Source organism: Pituophis catenifer, unplaced genomic scaffold, assembly GCF_029215685.1.
Source record: "Pituophis catenifer annectens isolate HBS135680 unplaced genomic scaffold, rPitCat1.0.hap2 SCAF_3, whole genome shotgun sequence".
In the NCBI taxonomy this organism is placed as follows: Eukaryota; Metazoa; Chordata; class Lepidosauria; order Squamata; family Colubridae; genus Pituophis; species Pituophis catenifer.
In genome coordinates, this window is record NW_027256883.1 from 127,908,730 (window position 1) to 127,922,955 (window position 14,226).

Here is a 14,226-nt window from a genome sequence, read left to right on the forward strand (position 1 = left end):
CTCTATATATCAAAAACAAATAGCCACTGCCATGTTCCCATTCTCAGATATATTATATTCACTCCCAAATTTAAACCCTAAAATAGAGAGCCATATTATGTGTGAATTCACCACTAAACTAATTTTGGTGCTTAAACTTCTGGTTAGTGCAGAAATAGAAAACAAATCACCTGATTGGCTGCTGCCTGGGCAAAAGCTGAAAATATATCCCCACTTGTATAAAAGTGAGATCGATGGCTTGCCACAATACCTCTAAAACTGAAAGACAGATTGTCGAATCTGTCTGTGAGCAGTCATGGGACACACAGGTCATATGTCATAGCATCTTTTCTGCTAGTCTTTAAAATGCATTGGACTACAATACTCAGAAACTTGTAAATGAGAGCATTTGTTCCACCCCATTAGCTTGGCAATATATCTCTCCATAAGTTGCTTGGATTCACTTTTAGTATGCAAAGCCAAACCTAAGAAAATTCTGATCTTTCTACTCTCTTTTGAGTACTTTGAATGAACTAGAATGAACTTTTACAGGTTCATGCAAACTAGTTACAAACGGTTTCTATAAAAATATCTCCCAACAGGTTTTGTGTCATAAAGGGAATCAACTTTAGTAGATCATGCTAACTTGAACATATTGTCTTAGATTTTAATCAAGAGGTAAGTAATGAGAATATATATAATCCTTTAAGGTTCAACCATATTCTTCATTATCTTGCTCAGAAACAGAATCACATTTGATACAGGCTTTCAAAATTCAGATCTAATCTCTGCAAAAAATCATTAACATGCAGGACCCCTGCAGGGATAAAAATCTGTTAAGTACAGATGGAGACACAGAAGTATCCTAAAAGCCAGCATTTCCTTAACCAAACAGTAGTAGCAGCAAAAACATGTTTGTTAAAAAACTTCAGCTGAGGTATTCGTAAAACATTTCATGTTTATAATTCCAGTGAACATATGGTGGTAATGTGATAGATATGTGTATTACAGCTCAGTCTTCAATTACGTATTATAGATAGAGTGGCCATATTTTCTTGGAAAAAAATAAAGGACACATCTTTAAAAAATGGGGAGCAAATGTTAAAACAGGACTAAGTACTTCATTTGTACCTCACCTCGCTTTTTGTAAATCCACATCTAAATCTTAAATTCTCCATGTTAATCTGAAAAACTTCAGTAAGGGTTAAGAGAAATAACAATTTAAAAACATTTCTATCTCCATTTCCATTTAAGCAATTTCCCCCTAATCTCTCTCTTCAAATAATAAAAGTCCAATCCCAATTAAATATTAAATATTATGAAAAATAACCTTACAAATTAACAATTACGCCCAATTAAACATTGTAAAAAGTAACTATTATTACCCAATTCCAGTCAGAAAAAAGGCATTATATGTAACCAGAGATAGAAAAACATTATTTTATCCATAATCATATAAATCAGGTTTATATTTTTTCCTTCTTTCTGCCAGAAATCTTTAAGCCCCACAGATAAAGTTCTAACATTTGTTTTCTCATGCATGTAGTCTTTGATCACAATTGGGCTTGGAATGTTTGTTGTAAATCAGAGCAATCATTAAGGGGGTCAGTATGTGACCCGACTCAATTTTACCACTGTTTTTATGGCAGTTGTAAAGCAAATCATTGTGGTCATTAAGTGAATCCAGCATATCTAATGGGCATTTTTTTTATAATTTTTTTGCTAGGAAAAATTAAAACATATCACAAAACTTGGTCACATGACCATGGGCCACTGCAACTGGTAGTAAATGTGAGTAGGTTGCCAAGCTAAGCACCTGAAATGCAATTACATAATGAGGGCAGAAGGGAAGATATTTTACGAAGCTGTAAATCACCGTTTCCAAAGCCATCATACATTTGTTAAGCAAGCAGTCATTAAGCAAGGACTTTGGCTCTTCTCACAATAGTCTTGTCATCTTTATCAAAGTCCTTTTGTAGATCCAGTGAAATAGCTCCAATAAATCCCTTACAGTCCACTATTTTTTTAAAAAAATCCATATTGCTCTTTTGGTTTAATCTTTGTATATCTTTTTCAAATTTTAAAATCAAGATTCAATGGCATTTGTAAATCCAATATACCTCTCTATTTCTTGTAAGCTGTAATTTTTAAAACCACCGTCAATCTGTTTTGATTTTATTCAATGGAGTGTCAACCTTGAAGCTGGCCTGGCCGAAGCCATCTTGGAGCTTCAGTGCTGCCACACTGGAGATGAAGGATAGGGAGGGGGGATTAGAGATAGCTAATTGTGTAGTCAAAATAAAATACTTTCTCTTAGGAACCAAAGACATTTTCACACTTGGCCAGAGGAAGGAGGAGTGATGTCACCCGGTCACCAGATGGTGCTTTGATTGGACCATGTGACTGATTGTTGAGGAAAAAACTTTACTTTTAACTAGGTGAAAACCGCGGGACCCTTCAGAATTGGTTTCACCAAATTTGTGCCAATATGATATATCCAATAAAGCTACCATATTTTTTGGAGTATAAGACGCACCGGAGTATAACACACACATTAGTTTTTTGGGAGGAAAATAGAAAAAAAAACTTCTGCCTACCAGGTATTCATCTGGCTAGCATCCTTAGCCTGGTCAGCTTCAGCACATTAGTTCGCTTTTTTTGAGTGTGCGCTGGTTGGGGCTTAAAAAGAGCTTCTAAAGCACAGCTGATCTTCAGAGGGAACAGCATTGAGAGAAGCAGGCGAAGGGTGGAAGATCGCTAGCACCTCGTTAGGGCTGGAAAAAAGCTTCAAAAGCACAGCTGATTGTCGGAGGGAGCTTCAGTGAAGCTCAGAAGGGGTAAGAGAAGGCAGCAACTGTTCTAGGTAGCCATTTTGGGCACCGCATGTCATATTTTAAGCCTCCAAACGCAGTATATTTTCAGGTGGAAATTGGCAGCAATGTACTTTGGCGATCCCCGAGCCTTGAAGGGCTCTCAAACGGAGCATTTGGAGGCTGAAAATGCGATGCGCAAAGCCCCAAAACACAAGCTATTGTCGGTGGCAATCTCTGCAGGCAGGAAGAGGTCGTGCGGAGGCCGAAGGGTGGGGGCCGGCGGGTGGGCGGGGCTACATTCAGAGTATAAAATGCACTCAAATTTTCAGCCTCTTTTAATGGGGGAAAAAGTGCCTCTTATACTCTGAAAAATATGGTATTCTTTGAGGAATTAATCTGCCTTGGAGTTTTGCTTAGCATTTGTCTATTACTTGGAACCCTGACATGGAGCTTGTTTCTCTTCAATAACAGTTTTTGATTCCAAAATTCTCAGCCTAGGAATTATGATCACAACCAAACCATCCCAACAACAACAACAAAAAAAACATTCCTACTTTTCCTATAAAAGCTCCCCCCCCCCAAGAACCTATTACTGTATAGAAGGAGACAGCTAGTTAGGGACTATTATTTTCAAATAATTGGAAGCCAGGAACCCTTCCTGATTCACCACAAAGGTCTCTGAGGCTTACAACAGAACCTAATCTGCTTTCTGCTACGTGTGGAAAGGAATGTAAAATGCCAATTATTATTCTTTATCTCTGACAACAGAATACTTTCAACATATTCTCTATATTACATCTGTTTCTGGCAGGTGTTGAAATTCAAGCCAGGCTGTTCTGTTTCTTTATGGATGTATTCCAGCCTACAGATATCTCTCTGAAGCTACTTGCCATTAATTCAGAAAGGATCTTTTCAAAGATGTGCTGCTCAAAAGAATGGAAACTGGACTGGCTAGAAGGCTATAGCAGAGCACATCACTTGGCCTGAGAAAGCTATTCTATGAGAAGAGATTAAAAATGTTTTAGGTACTGCACATCTAAAATGGCCTCTCAACCTTTACTCTTCTTCCAGTCTAATGTGCGAAGTCTATGCTGAGAGCTTTCTATCTCCTGACATCCTGGAAAGGAAAAAGAAACTTAAATCACATTAACTACCGCCAACAGCACCAATGCTTTGGTCAGGGACTGAGAAAATCTCCCCTTTGAATCATTTAATCCACTCTTCATTTTAGGAGAATTTTCTATCTTACAAAAGAAAGAAAAGAACACCTCAAAAACCAGTACCGGCCTTAATCAGAGCAGTGTGGCTGGAATTGGATAGAGCGGAAAGAAACATGAAAGGAGTATAGTTTTTAAAAGAAAGTTTTCTTGAGGCTGGTGCTTGCAGCAAACATAACTTTTGTTTAGTTTTATTTTGTTTGAGGCAATTTAGAACATGGTGATAGGAAAGTCTAGCCGTAGGGTGCTCTACTCCATTAAGGAGACAGCAAGTCAAGTTAAAATCTGAACTGCCTTGGTTTGAGACAGAAGGAGGAGGAAGCAATGGAAGTCCAGATAGTATCAGCCAAACCACAAGGTGATGTGTTACTTGGAGACAAAGAAATAGGATCAAAGAACAACTTCTAGCTGCAAACTCCCTCTACACTTATAATTATATTCAGGATCAGAAAATAGTGCGTGCAATCTTAAATTGCAAAATCCTGCATTTTTTTAAAAAAAATATTAAACAAATATTAAAAACATTGGACATAGTATGACCATCCCGGTGTTGTCATATCCATAGTATTTTTTACATAACAACAAATATAATTACTATTTAACATACATTACTATTTTGTTCTTATTTACATATCCCTTGTCCTCATTTACATATTTGTCTAAATATTATATTATCCAGTATCCATTTTACAAACCCTAACTCTTTCTTGTTCCAACTCCTTTTCTCCTTTCCAACCATTGGTACACTTTGTTCCAAATTTTATAGTATTCTATCTCATCCTTGTCTTTGAGTTCTAGCGTCAGCTTGTCCATTTCTGCACATGTCAAGATTTTCTTTATTATTTCTTCTTCGGGGTGGGGGGGTCTTCCTTTTTCCAGTATTGTGCATAAACCAGGCTTGCTGCTGTTATAACATGCAGCATTAATTATATCAATTCTTTGCTATATTTCTCTTTTGTGATTCCTAATAGGAATACTTCTGGCCTCAGACCTATGTTTTGGTCTAATATATCCTCCAAGCATATCTTAATTTGGCCCCAAAAATCCCTGCATTTTTAATCTCTCTGTTAATTGACCATTCCTAATTCCACAAGTATGATCCCCACTCCACAATGCCTCTATGTTTGATTGCATTGGCTAGAAATATAGGAAGTCATTCAGAAGAGGATTTCTCAACCTGGGCTACTTGAAGATGAGTGGACTTCAGTTCCCAGAATTCCTCCCTGAATTGAAGACTACACCTCTTTAAAATTGCCAAGCTTACAACACATTGATCTAGATCAGTGGTGGGTTGCTCCCGGTTCGCAAGAACCTGTAGTAAAAATTTGTAGTAGTTCGGAGAACTGGTAATAACATTGGCTGGCCACGCCCCCAAACCGGTCCCTGGCCCGGTCGCCACTCGCTTACCCCCGCCCACCTCATCAAAGGCTTTTTTCTTTTTTACTTTTAAAAGCATTTTTTCTACAACCTCTTCGGCCGAAGAGGTTGTAGGAAACAAAAATGCCTTTAAAAGCCTCTGGTGATCCCAGCTGAGTTGCCTGATTGTCAGAGGCTCCTGAAAGCATTTTTTTCTGCAACCTCTTAAGGTTGCAGAAAAGATGCTTTTAAAAGTAAAAAAAAAAAAGTTGGCCACGGCCACCCAGTCACATTCCCCCCCCCCACCAAGCCATGCCCACAAAATAAGCCACGCCCACAGAACTGGTAGTAAAAAAATTTAGAACCCACCCCTGATCTAGATGGGGCCAGATTGAGGCAAACTAGCACTGAAACAAACAAAAGCCAACAAATGCTTTGTTAAACTAACATAATGAGTCTGTTATATAATAATCATTGGCTGATTGTTGGCAATACTTTACCCATTGCAGACTTAAAGCATTTCATTTCTTCTTTTCAGTTTTCTGAAGCAAATGATCAAGGCTCAATGCAGATGCACAATCCAAAGAGACTTAATTTAAGTACAAGAAAGAGAACGCTGCCTTATGTAAGTTTTTGGACAAAATTGTGCTCCAGTGACATGTCTTCATTAACAATCAGCCAGTTGTATAATTCATTATTCTCCAACGGTAATGAGGATACAGTCCATTTGAAAGAACAGATTTGTTATTTCAAAATCTGTATCCAAAGGGAGCGTGCAAACCATCCATATGTATTTTACGTCCAAGAATTTCCAAAATGTGCGCTATTAGAGCAGGCCGATTATCTGGTGCCTAAAATAATTCAAAAATCATTCTCTCTGTCATCTGATGGCCCTAAATTAAGGGAAGGTCAGAAAACATTCATTCAGCCTGCCACATTCCCACTTCGTGTGCAGATTGTTGGGGCAATTTAGCTTGGTTTCCCCGGGTTACACTTGCAGTGTTGTCCCCAGGCACTTGGAAAACTGTACAAAGGAGCACTGAAGACATTTATACGTAACTAGAGATGCATATGGTAGAACGTACTGCAACTTAATATGTGCAGTCTTGCAGAGTGTGCCTTTTAAAGACTTGCACTATTAAACTTGAATTGGTAAATAAAAAGGATGCTTTCACTTTTTTTTCCCTCTCTAGCTTAGATATGTATAATTTGCATCCCAGTAAATTGAATACTCTCTATGAGTCATATGCTATGATTTGCACTTGATTGATAGCTGCTTTAGTTTATGCAGCTCCAGGCAGGCAGGGGAAAAAAAAGAGTCTTCTGATTTATTATTTGGGGACTTGGGCCTCCTGTAGCCTTCCAGGTGTGGCTGAACTAACTCTCCCCCCCAGCATCCTTCATGACTGGACAGACTTACTAGGAGTTGTAATTCAGTGACAAAGATAAGTTACAAACAATAGGGATGCACTGATCTGTGGAAATCCAATCGAAATTTTCTAATTGTTTCTAAAGAGGGAGCTGTGTTGTTCTTTAAATAAAAGTTAAAACAAAGAAATTGATTTGTGGCACCAGCACCAGCCCAACTATGTTTGACTTCAAAACGTTCAAACTTCAATGGTGTCTCTCTTCAGCTTTGAATGGAAATCGTAAGGAAACCTTGAGGCTGTAGACTAGACCGAAAACAACATCCTAGTAGTAATAGACCAGCTATTTCTATAATGCACATTCTTATACTTGAATCACACAACTTTCCATTGTGGAAAGTTGCAGTGCAGTCCATAGCTTGTAGAAAGAAGTTGGATAGCTACTTTTGATGGGAGGGTTAATTGGTTTTTCTACATATTACAGAGGGTTGGAAAAGACCAACCTTTTAGTTCCTTCCAGCTCTACAATTCTATGACCCTATAATTCTAGTATTTGGATAAGGACCATCAGAAGTGCTAGGGTTGGAGGCTAGGGAAAAAAAATAAAATCCCAGGAAAATGACAATGGCCAATGACTGTAGCCAACAAAGTTGCCTGGGCCAGGCCATAAAGTCATCAAAAGTCTAGCCCAATTAAAAAGAGCCTTTGCTTTATAGTGTAGGCTGCCTTTAGTTGAAATACCATTCTGTATTTGAAAATCATGAAATATATTTTATCACCCCATTGCTTAATCCCTAAAGGGTACTTGTTTTACTGTTATATTGCAGTTCAATTTCCTGTTTTAGATCCATGCCATTGGCATGGATAACATATGGAAACTGATGTTGTATTAGCCCAGTGAACTTCACATGCCCAATCAAAGGCAAAATCTTTAGGGAGCTAATACAGTCACACAATAGTTACATCCATACCTACAACATGTACTGTGGATTATTAACTGGACAGCTTTTCCTGGATACCCTCCAAATATGTAGACTTCAATTTTTAAGACTCTTAGAGGCATGACTCTGCTGATCTGAGAATTCTGGGTGTTGGATTCCAGCTTGAGATGTATTTATTTGTTATTTATTTATTTGTCAGTGGAGAAGATATACATTGCCTGAGCATGCACCTGGTGAACACATTAAAGTAAACACAGAGAGAATAGAAACAATAATATTGGCAACAAATGGTGATGAGGCAAAAACGAAAACCTGGGCACAATGTCATAATTACAGCATCTGTTTGAATTGTTCTGCACATATTTGTCAGTTGTCCCTACTCCAACAAGCACCCATAAACAAGAGCATTCCTATAGCTGCTTTAGACCAGGGAAAGCAGAATATTTTAGATGTTAGTCCTTCCTTTGCTTAGAAGTGTCTACTGGAGATCAATAGATGACTGATTACTTTTATTAACTCATTGGTAACTGCCTTGGGTTTTATTTAGTGACAAGGACGGTGGATATAAATTATCTCATTGAAGCAAATTAATCAGAGAAAGAGAGAGAGGGTGGGAGAGAGAGAGAGAGGAAGGGAAAGAGATGGAAATTGTTCCTCTTGAAATGCTTGAGAGTTTAAAAATCATTGTGTGCCATTGGACAACCATATACAGTAGAACCTCTGGTCACAAGCATAATTATGGTTGTAAACTGATTTGGTCGTGACCCAAACCTAATTTTGGAAATTTGGTGCTTACAAAAAAATTGGCACAGAAGGGGGAATCGGCCGCGGGGAAAAAAAATTGAATTTTTTGGTCGGAACCCGATTTGGTTGTGGTCAGAAGCATTCGTGACCAGAGGTTCTACTGTACATCAAAGAAAGAAAGAAAGAAAGAAAGAAAGAAAGAAAGAAAGAAAGAAAGAAAGAAAGAAAGAAAGAAAGAAAGAAAGAAAGAAAGAAAGATAATAGAAAGAGAGAGAGAGAGAGAGAAAGAAAGAAAGAAAGAAAGAAAGAAGAAAGAAAGAAAGAAAGAAAGAAAGAAAGAAAGAAAGAAAGAAAGAAAGAAAGAAAGAAAGAAAGAAAGAAAGAAAGAAAGATCAGAGGACAGTGTGGGGATTGGTGTTGACACTTACTTTCACTGATCAAGGGAAGGCTGGTTTCTTTTTCCTCTTCCTTAGAACTGTAGCTTGTTTTTGCACAAAGTTGTGATCAATTGGAAAAGTCAGCACAGTCCAAGAGAGAAAGTAGCAAATCCACCAAGCAACATTCTCTTCTTTCCCCCTAATGCTTGATAAATCAGTAAGAAGAGCAGGGAGATAACATTAGCAGGCTATTACTTCCATTTTTCACTGCTGCAAATTGGTTACTTACTGTTTTCTTTCAACCACTTGGCCCTAATAGCCAATATGTAGAAAGCACAAAAGCACCAGCAAAATGACAATTGCCATTAAATAGAGAAATTCTGATAGATATGTCAGTGGAATAATTGGGGTTCTGACATATTTTCTTCTTCTGTTGATAAGAGATAATCACATAATTGTACTTATGTCTGTTCCAAAGTAAGGCCTATTTATGTCAATGCATCTTAATTTTATGGATGTAGCATTGCAAACCAAGCATTCCACAGTCATATTCTCTATAGCAGTAGAAATTATTTAAACGTATTCAAAATCTGAACAACAGTTACTCAACTATAATAACTTATAAAAGAATGCGGAGGTTGGCAAAGTTAGAAAAAATGCCCAATACGATACGAATATGCAATAATCCCAGTGCCTTGTTCTGCATAGGGTTGTATGGCTTCTAGATGAGGACCTAAAACAGACTAGATGTCTTTAAAAGAGCAGGGGTGGCATTGTGGCTGAGATTGGGAACTGGTGCAGCTTTTCCAGATAAGGCTGGATTATGAGAACATCACTTACATTGCAAAGAGCCAAGGTGGCACAGTGGTTAGAGTGCAGTACTGCAGGCTACTTCAGCTGACTGCTAGCTGCAGTTCAGCAGTTCAAATCTCACCAGGCTCAAGGTTGACTCAGCCTTCCATCCTTTCGAGGTGGGTAAAATGAGGACCCAGATTGTTGGGGGCAATATGCTGACTCTGTAAATTGCTTAGAGAGGGCTGTAAAAGCACTATGAAGTGGTATCAGAGGTGGATTTCAGCAGGTTCTGACCAGTTCTGGAGAACCGATAGTGGAAATTTTGAGTTGTTCGGAGAACTGGTAGTAAAAATTCTGACTGGCCCCACCCCCATCTATTCTCTGCCTCCCAAGTTCCAGCTGATCGGGAGGAAATAGGGATTTTGCAGTAACCTTCCCCTGGATTGTGGAGGGAATGGAGATTTTACAGTATCCTTTCCCTGGAGTGGGGTGGGAATGGAGATTTTGCAGTATCCTTCCCCTGCCATGCCCACAAAGCCACGCCCACAGAACCGGTAGTAAAAAATTTTGAAACCCACCACTGAGTGATATATAAGTGCTATTGCTATTGCAGACAGTTGTTTATCATGAAGAAACTGCAGGAACTGAAGCTTTTGTGTTTAGCTCATGAGTTAAGCAGCTGGGAATCAATCAAGCTCACAGCCATGATGCAGCTTATATGGACACAAGCCTCACTTTCTTAACATTCTGAGTGTAATTAATTTATAGCTAAGGAGACTTTTTCTGAGCAACAAGGTAAGAGAAGTCCACGTGGGGAATCAATATTTTTCTGCATTAAAAAGGGAAAAAAATGGTTTCAGATTTTTTAAAAAAAAAATAGCAAAAAGCTTAACAAGTATTGCATATAAGAAAGTTTAAAACAGATAAAGGGAATGGCAATTTCGAAAGATTACTTTTTGGTGAAAGTGCTTTTGAACAAATTGGAATTAAAACAAATGGATTGGGTCTTCATGGGGATGTTTTTGCTTACTATTAAAGAATGCAGACAATTGGTGGATTTTACAAAGAAAATATTTTACAAAGAAAATGTCCTCTACCATCCTCTGGAGTCCATTTAAGCTCACGCCTACTGCTTCAGTGACTCCATCCAGCCACGTCGTTCTCTGTCGTTCCCTTCTTCTTTTGCCCTCAATCGTTCCCAGCATTAGGCTCTTCTCCAGTGAGTCCTTCCTTCTCATTAGGTGGCCAAAGTATTTGAGTTTCATCTTCAGGATCTGGCCTTCTAAAGAGCAGTCAGGGTTGATCTCCTCTAGGTCTTACTGGTTTGTTTGCCTTACAGTCTAAGGGACTTGCAGGAGTCTTCTCCAGCACCATAGTTCAAAGGCCTCAATTCTTTGGCGCACAGCCTTTCTTATGATCTAACTTTCACAGCCATACATTGCAACTGGGAACACCGTAGCCTTGACTATACACACTTTTGTTGGCAAATGTGATGTCTCTGCTTTTTAGTATGCTGTCTAGATTTGCCATAGCTTTCCTCCCCAGGAGCAAGGGTCTTTTAATTTCTTGGCTGCAGTCTCCATCTGCAGTGATCTTGGAGCCCAGGAAAATAAAATCTGCCACTACCTCCATTTTTTCCCCAAGCCAACTTTTGCACTCTCCTTCTTCACCTGCATCAAGAGGGAAGTGTTAATGGTACAGGAAGACAAAACAGAAAAGAAAAGAAAAGGAAGTGAGACATTTTTACTTTTGGATTATAATATTATACAGTGGCAACCACCAGAAAACAGGCAAAAATAGCAGAAGGGAGGAGAAAATCACTAGAGCAACTTGCAGAAAGATGAATTATACCATATTTTGCTTCAGAAACTGTTTTTATTTATTTATTGCTTTTAACATAATAACAGAAAAGGAAAAGTTAAAAAAAATGATAATTATTCTGCAAACATGACTCGACTCCATAGTTGCACCTGCTGTCATTTGCCAAACAGCAAGGGAGAGGGAGGGGGCGAATTCCTAAGGAGGGAGGGAAGCTCCGGAATGCAAGAATGCCTTCTGTTGAAGGTGAAACAATAGACACCAAGGTCAAGTTATGAAATGTTTGAACGGTACAGACAGTCTTTTCCCAAAACAAAAGAACTGAACCCATTTGGTGAACTATGAACTGTGGGTGGACCAGAGAGGGAAAAGGGGAGTTACCTATGTGGGTTTTCACAGAAAAATCCTAGAATTGACATATAAGCGAATAAGAAATAAATACATGTGTATTTGAATAATATTTGCATTAGATACATATAGAATTGTAAGCAGAAAACACAGAGATAATTATAATACAAGCAAATACATTCTCAAAGGAAAAACAAATAGTGATTAAAAAGTAAAAAAAGAAATGGAAAAAAGAAAAATAAACAAAGAGTATAATATATTGGTATAAGAGTTAACACAATTCTATGAATACATAGTATGAAAAATGTGATTATGAAAAGACCTGCAACAATAAGGGAAGCTTGTGATGCTTTAAAAGAGATTAAACCAGGAAAGGTACCTGGATTACAAGTACAAAAGGGAAGGGAAAGGAAAGGGAAGGGAAGGGAAAGGGAAGGGAAGAGGAAAGGGAAGGGAAGAGGGAAGGGAAGGGAAAGGAAAGGGGACAGGAAAGAGAAGGGAAGGGAAAGGAAAGGAAGGGTTTGGAATTACCTGATTTGAGATTGTATTTTTCTGCTTTGTTTGGATAAAAGAATGGGTGAAGCTGAGAAATAGAAACCTTTTGGAATTAAAATGACATAACTTGAGATTTAGATGGTATGGATATTTGAATGGTTGCTAAATTAATGGTTAAATCCAGGATTACCTGTACATTTTAGCATGATTTTTACCTTACTTAATTATCACAGGACTGGGAACTAGGACTTCATACTAGAATCAAACTTTCTGCTTTCCCTGCTTCCCAAATAGAAAAGAAAGGGGGAAAAAAGATATAGAGAAGAGGCTTCCAGTCTTTTTTACAGCAGCCACAAGTACAATTATAGATTTACCGGTACTTGTTTTTTTAAAATTGCATTGTGACTAGATTTCTATAATCTGTACTATCTAATTGACATTAGTTTTGTGGGTTGGTTTATTGGTTTATTGAAATTTGATATAGAGAGGAACAAATGAAATAATATATAATAGTGGGTTAAATTTTGGTTATAATACACAGATGGAACAGTTGGGGAAATATGTGGTTGAAATGATTATAATAGAATGTAAATTTCAAAGATAATTTTTATAAAATGATGCTCCAGTTATATTTGACACCACAGAAATTGTCTGGAATGTATAAAGGCACTTCAAATTTGTGTTGAAGAGAAGGGACATTTTATCATATTTGATGATGTCTAAAAAAGCTATACATTTTGAGATTCAAATATATATATTGATCCAGAGGATTTTAAATATTAATATACAATTGAGACCCAAAGTTTTCCTTTTGGAACTGATGGACAAAAACCAAACCTAATAAAATCCTCCATTGTGGCTGAGAATTATGATTGCTTTTAGAAATCTGGATTTGAATCCTCGTCTATCGAGCCATATTTGTGATCAGAATTTATATTGCCGGCTAAATGCCAAGAGTCTGTACAAAGTCAGCAGTACAGACATACCATAAATAATCTGAGTATTATTTAGCATTCATCTTTAATAGCAACATGATAGGGAAGTACAGTATGTTGAGATAGCTGAATATGCCAGCATGACAAAATGTTTTTTGACAGCGCCTATTGAATCCGGCTAATGGTGATGAGTGAGAAATTTTATTTGGTTCATTTCTCAGAAAAACTTTTCACAGAGGAGAAAGAATTTGATGGTTGTAGGCAAAATGGAACAATTCATCAATTTCAACATCTCTAAAATATATATTAAAAACCAACGCCTTCATTCTTTCTTGGGTATGGATTGTAAATTGTGACAAATGAATTCTGCTATGTTTGTGCATGAACATATGAACATATGAATGGATTTTTAAGGAGGGAAGGGAAGGGAAGAGAAGGGAAGAGAAGGGAAGAGAAGAGAAGAGAAGAGAAGAGAAGAGAAGAGAAGAGAAGAGAAGAGAAGAGAAGAGAAGAGAAGAGAAGAGAAGAGAAGGAAAGTACATTGGAGGTCTTTTAGTCCAATCCCCTGTTCAGGCAGGAAACCTTATACCATTTCAGTCCAATCTCTTCTTTAAAACTTCCAGTGTTGGAGAATTCACAACTTCTGGAGGCAAGTTGTTCCACTGGTTAATTGTTCTAACTGTCAGGAAATTCATGTCCCACTAATTGTGTCACAGAGAGCTCAGCAACTGTTTGGGGGATAACTGGTGGTCTTTTTTTCTCACTAGCTGCTGACACTAGGAGTGTTATAGTCTGCTTTAATTCTTTGGCATCAAGGGCTGAGGGTCTGATCCACTGAGTTGCCTGCCTTAGGAGCCACAAGGCAATCAGTCAGTTTTATCAGCATGATCAAATAAATGTGAAAAATGGTAACGGGATAGATCCTGCCAGGGTCCCTAGTTGTGAGATACACTTGCACAATGTTTCTCAACCTCAGCAACTTTAAAATGTGTGGACTTCAAATTCCAGGATGCCATAGCCAGTCATGGGGAAGGCTGAGGT